This window comes from Geotrypetes seraphini, chromosome 6 (genome assembly GCF_902459505.1).
Source record: "Geotrypetes seraphini chromosome 6, aGeoSer1.1, whole genome shotgun sequence".
In the NCBI taxonomy this organism is placed as follows: domain Eukaryota; kingdom Metazoa; phylum Chordata; class Amphibia; order Gymnophiona; family Dermophiidae; genus Geotrypetes; species Geotrypetes seraphini.
This window is the reverse complement of record NC_047089.1, coordinates 44,966,029-44,972,919: the sequence shown is the minus strand read 5'-3', so window position 1 is coordinate 44,972,919 and position 6,891 is coordinate 44,966,029.

The following is a 6,891-nucleotide window of genomic DNA, read 5'->3' as shown; positions in this document are numbered from 1 at the left end:
TTGGATCCAAATGAACAGAAGGAGAGTCACCAAATATCTTCCCATGTGAGGCCACAACACTGCTAACCAGTATCTGTTAATGACAGCACCCCATCAGCTTGTCTTCAAAGTTTTATTGAGCATATCCTCAATGAGGCAGACATTTCCAAATGCATTCTCTTCATCTATTGAGAAATACCTTGTCCTTCAAGCATGCGACCCTTCCTTCATCCACTTCCCCCACCACCTTCCATTGTGAACTTGAGTGGAGAGGCAGAGAGTAGAAGAAAAAAAACCCCCCAGAATGAATACGAGGGCTATTCCAGAGGTCTCCAAGAGCCGCCATTGGTCCCCGGGCCTTGCATTCACGAACACTGTTCTAGGTGGTGTACAATACTGAGGAGTCTAAGCACATCAGCAAATGGGAACACATTCCCATGGATAGTTTCCCTTAGAAGTTTATTGCGTTCATTGATGAATATGGCCTGATCAGAGTCAGGAGTTGGCTTAACTATGCCAAACTAAACAAGCATGAAAGAAATCCCCTGATCATCTCTGGCTGACATTACATCTTTATCCTGCTCATACACCACTAGCACAAACAAGTCAAATATGAATGCTGACATTTCATAGAAGGAGAAATCAGAGCTACAAAGTTGTAACTTGGTATGAAATGATTCGCCATTGCAGAAATTCATAAATGCATTATGGATGAAAGGTTTAGTTGGCTTTGCGTTAGGTGCTAACTGCAAGTTTCAGCAGCACTTAGACGGTTAAGTGCTGTAGAAAATTAGCAGCTAGCCCCGACCAAGCGATTTAACCAGTGAGCGACTAGCAAAATTGTTTTGAATATTGGCCTCACTATTATTTGCCCAGGTCTGTGGTTGTTTTCATTAACTGTTTGTTTCATAGAAACATATAAACATGATGGCAGATAAAGGCCAAATGGCCTATCTGGTTTGCCCATCCGCAGTAACCATTATCTCTTCCTCTCCCTATTGGCTAAGGCTCTTAAAACTTGCATTATGCTGTTTATGATTAGTTTGGGATCTGGTTCATGCCATGAATATGTCTTTATATATTACTCTGAAACACTTTTGAAAAAATTCTTTGAAAACTCTTAAGAAGTTATTGAGTGTGAATGAAAAAGTATTGATTTAAATGTACACGGAGTTTTTTTATAAACCAGTGATGATGTGAGTAGACTCGGGTACTTGTGTAGTCCCGGCCTCTCACACTTGAGGTTTATTTTTCTCCGTTGTTTTATAATTTCTTATATTGATGGTGTGATGTTAATGAGTGTTCTGTGTTAATGTGGTATGAATGGTCCTATGCTATCATAACAGTATTCTCAATGCGTTCTTACATATAGTTTGACTTATACGATTGAATTCCCATATATATTTGGTTATAGAAACATAGACACATGATGGCAGATAAAGGCCAAATGGCCCATCTATTCTGCCCATCCACAGTAACCATTATCTTTTCTTCCCTCTGAGAGATCCCAAGCGGCAATCTCACGCTTTCTTGAATTCAGACACAGTCTCTGTCTCCACCACCTCTTCCGGCAGACTGTTTGATGCATCTACCATCCTCTCTGTAAAAAACTACTTTCCCTTAATTTTATATATGTATTTTTGCACAAAATGATATAAATAAATAATGTTTTAAAATATGATCCAATTGTGTATTTTTACTAGATTGTTCAGAGAGGGAGTATTGGGGCAAGCGAAAGAGCAGCCTAATGGTTAGTGCCGTGAGCTTTGAACCTACAAAACAGGGTTTGAGTCTCACTGCAGCTCCTTGTGATCCTTCATGGCCCCAGGTACAAAACTTACCCCCCCCCCCTTTTATGAAGCCGGGTTAGGCTTTCTTTTTATTACTGGCTGTGGCGGTATTAGCTCCGACGCTCATAGGAATTCTAAGAGTGTCAGAGCTAATATTGCCATGGCCGGCGATAAAAAAAGCCTAACGCAGCTTCGTAAAAGGATCCCTTAGATTGTGAACCCTTTAGAGACACAGAAAGTACCTATGTATAATATATATGTAAATCACTTTGGTTATACCAGAGAAAGGTGGTTTATCAAATCCATGACCGTTTATTGGGGGGATTATAATTGTTGAGTTTAATTATCAGAATCTGATGGTGGGGGGGAGGTGGGGGGGGCGGTGGAATCCTGAAAATTAATTGTAAAGATGTGTATCATATATATAGTTATAAACCAATTATTTATTTACATTGAGACAGATAATACATAGTATTACATTTTTGTAATGATTTAAGCAAAACCTAATCTTGCCCATAGGCAGGTCAGCCTCCGCATACTCTTTGTGGTCAATATTTAACTTTTTATGGGCTTTATGCAGGAGCATGATTGATACCTGCATCTCCTGAGCTAAAACTAGTCACCGATTCCTTCCAGCTCTGACCTGACCTTTTGTCTTTCTTTCAGGCACAAAAAAAAATGATTCATCCACTAGTTCCCAAGCCTGTACTCAGGGACCCTCATCTGCCAGGTTTCTAACAACGAAAATGTGTGAGTTATATTTGCATTCGCTGCCTCAAATATATGCAGATATATTTAGGGCTCCTTTTACAAAAGCGCGCTGGCGATTTAACACGCGTAATACCGTGCGCTAAACCGTGCGCTAGCCGCTACTGCCGCCTCTTGAGCAGGCGGTAGTTTTTAGGCCAGCGCGTGATGAAAAGTCACCTCAGGGCTCCGTCTTAGGGCCGATTCTATTCAATTTATTCATAGGAGATTTGACCCAAGGGCTTAGAGGAAAAGTATCACTGTTTGCCGACGCCGCCAAACTATGCAACATAGTAGGCAGAAGCAGTGTTCCGGACTTTATGACGCAGGACCTACGGCAGCTGGAACAGTGGTCATCAACTTGGCAGCTAGACTTCAATGCTAAAAAATGTAAAGTAATGCACCTAGGCAAAAAAAATCCACACAGAACTTACTCACTAAATGGTGAAACCTTGTCCAGGACCACGGTGGAACGTGATTTAGGAGTGATCATTAGCGATGATATGAAGGCTGCCAACCAGGTGGAGAAGGCTTCGTCCAGGGCAAGACAAATGATGGGCTGCATCTGTAGGGGTTTTGTCAGCAGAAAACCTGAAGTCATAATGCCACGGTGAGACCTCATCTCGAGTATTGTGTTCAATTCTGGAGACCACACTACTGGAAAGATGTGTTGAGAATTGAGTCGGTTCAGCGAATGGCTACCAGGATGGTCTTGGGGCTCAGGGATCTCACGTATGAAGAAAGGCTAAAAAAACTGCGGCTGTACTCACTGGAGGAGCGAAGAGAGAGGGGGGACATGATTGAGACCTTTAAGTATATCACGGGGCGTATAGAGGTGAAAGATGATATCTTCAGTCTTACAGGGCCCTCGGTAACCAGAGGACACTCGCTGAAAATCAGGGGAGGGAAATTTCAAGGTGATGCTAGGAAGTACTTCTTCACCGAAAGGGTGGTCGATCATTGGAATGAGCTGCCTCAGCAGGTGATTGAGGCCAGCAGCGTGTTAGATTTTAAGAGAAAATGGGATATTCACGTGGGATCTATAGGGGAGTAGAAGTCAGGGAGTGGGTCATTGGTATGGGCAGACTCGATGGGCTGTGGCCCTTTTCTGCCATCAATTTCTGTGTTTCTATGTTAACCCCGCTAGCGCAGCTTAATAAAAGGAGCCCTTAATGTCGTGTATATTTATTATGGATATACTGAGTCGGCAACTAGCTGAGGGCCCCTGAAAATAGATTCAGGAAACGCAGATTGAGAGCCGTATTTACTAGCAAAGAAATTCTAAAAACTGGTGCCTAGAGGTAAGCGCCATTTACGTATGTCAAAGGCACCATTAGTTGACAGTTGGATGCCTATGTGCAGTAGGCATTATTCTATAAGATAATGCCTAAATGCCATAGGGAACTTACAGGTGGTCAGAGCATGGGCAGGCCATGGGAGAAAGGCCAGCTCAAGAGACTGCGGTGCCTAGAGCCAACTTTCAGTTTGGTGCCCTGGACAAACACCTGGTTCGGTGCCCAGTGCTGCCCCTTCGGCGTGCATCCCCTTCTCTTTCTGTTCACCCTCCACCCAGTCTACCTTTAAGTGCAGTTGTCCCCTCCTGAGCATTGGCAGTGTTGCACTTAACACTACCCGCACCAGCCCTGGAGTCTTTCGTCTGCCACACCCAACACACTTTGACATAATTTTCTGTTTCTACAGGGGTGTGGCAGAGGGAAGGCACCAGAGCTGGTATACTAGGTGGAACACTGTCAGTACTGGAGAGGGGACGACTGCATTTAAAGATAGACTGGGGGAAGGGTGGCCTAAGAGAGGGGGGGGGGAGTTGCTAGACTCAGGGATGGAGGCTTTGATCGCTGCTGAGGAGCAGGTAAAGTAGGCTTTTGGCACCCTGAGCCAGTACCTCACAGGGTCCATGCTTTGAGCCGGCCCTGCATGGGTGTGTCTTGCAGTTACATGCCAAGGTGGTCAACTTATGCCTGCCATTTAAATAGCTTTATCTATTGTCCTCCCCAAAGACCTCAGAACAGGTTACAGGCTAAAATACATAATACAGTACTCCCCCAATATTTGCGGGGGTTCCATTGCAGGAACCCCCGTGAATCTTGAAAACCCACGAATACGGTTTTTACGTGGGGGACACTGGAAAGGGCAGCGGGAGAGGCAGGAGAGAGCAGCCGGAGCACCGGCGAGTGCAGGAAATCACTCACTGTATGCTCCGTCTGCCTCTTCCTGCACTAAGTCGGGCCTTACCAATCAGGATCTGCGTGTCAAAGCAGCTCCTGATTGGTAAGGCCCAACTTAATGCAGGAAGAGGTGGTCGAAGCATACAGCGAGTGATTTTCTGCACTCGCTGGCACTCTGGCTGCCCTCTCCTGCTTCTCCAGCTGTCCTCTTCTTGTCAGCGGTCGGAAAATACCGCGAATGACCGGGAACGCAAACTGCCAACCGCGAACGACCGGGGGAACACTGTATACAGTTATTAGAGTAGGGTCTTTCAAACTGTGTGCCATGGCACAGTGGCATGCCCCGAAGAGATTACGAATGTGCCATGAGAGATTCCAGCATTTTACTTTCGTTTTAAAAACTCCCTTCATAACTATATACTAGAATAGATGACATCTAAGTCACATAAGCAAGGTATGCAAGAGTTTGTCAATTGTTATGAGCATCTGTGTGCGTAAGGATACAACGGCTCAGACAAGCATCATTCTTTGATGTGCTTGGTCCTTGAAAATTAACAGTAAGTACTTTTATTTTTTTATGCAGTAGTTATTCAAGCATTCAAGGCTTTTTTAACATTTGGATCTTATCTTTGCGAACTTGGATTTTCAGCTTTGATAAAAATTAAATTAAAAAAAAAAAAGAGAACAATTGCAGATGGTGGATGATGAAATGCGTATTTGCTTGTTGACTATCGAGCCACATTTTGAATTAATTTGTCCTCAAAAACAAGCACATCCATCGCATTGATTAGCAATTCTATTCTGTCTACTTTAGTTTTACTGTAGTTACAATTACCCAAATATAGGTCTTTTGTTGGTTTTGCAATTTTATAATTTCAGTTATAATGTTCCATGAAAAACATTTGCTCCATTTAGTGTCCCAGAGCTAAAAAGGTTTGAGAGACACTGCTTTAAAGGGTTCACCTAAACGTGGGCACACCAGTGCTGGCATTATGCTAGTATTCTATAATGGAGTTTTGGCAGCAAGATGTTATTAGAGAACTGATGCTATGCACATAGCACTGAGGCAGCTAAACTGATGCAGCAATTTCTAGAATTGCTCCACAAGGAAAAATACCTTTAGTAAACAGATTTATAGAAAAGTAGCAGCATTAAGCGTCATGTATTCCAAATGCATAAGTATAACATAGCTTGAATTTTCTGTATGTATTCAGAATTATTTCTAGTGCTCCAAAATGAGCTATAATTTTGGAAGGCTTTCAACCTTAAGTGTCTGAGAACTTAAAGCTATGCTCTTTATTGTTTTTCAGGTATGGGTCCCTTCAGTGTTTGACTCCTGTTGATTTATTGATTTAATGTTGCATATTCCATATAGGATTGCTAGCCCATGACCAGCTAAATTGGCCAACACCTTGGGCAAGGAGAGAGTCCTCCTACAAGGACGCAGCCATTTTGAGGGAAGGTCCCCTCCAATAATGTAGTCATCATGGCTGCTCAGACACATTCAGAGCAACTTGTCTGTGTACTCTGAGATGCGAATGCAATTTTCCCTCAAGTTGGTCGCTCTTATCATCCACCTAAACCAGGGGTAGGCAATTCCGGTCCTCGAGAGCCTGAGCCAGGTCAGGTTTTCAGGATAGCCACAATGAATATGTATGAGATGGATTTGCATGCACTGCCTCCTTGAGATGCAAATCTATCCCACGCATATTTATTGTGGATATCCTGAAAACCTGACCTGGCTCCGGCTCTCGAGGACCGGAATTGCCTACCCCTGACCTAAACTCTTGTTACTCAATCATATCTGTCTACATATTCTATCTCCGCGTGTCCCCCTCTGCCATCTATTAAAGATCTTTTAATGTGTATTGTGTTGACACTGTAAGTAGGATATCATGTGCATCGTTTGAATATTTCACTGATGGAATTGTACACCACCTAGATGACTTTCTTAAAAAAAGATGGTGAATTAATCCTAAGAAAGAAAGAAAGTCTATTTCTGTTTCAGGAGATCATCTTTTTATTCTGTTTCTGTTTATTCACATTTACTATAGCACTTTGGCTGGCAAATAGAACTGAGCAGTTTACAGGCTACAAAGAACAATGGAAAATGGAAAAGAACTGAAATTTCTGATAGGATAGCAGGGGATAAAGAAAACAACCATGCATTTTGACATCAAAAAGGGAAA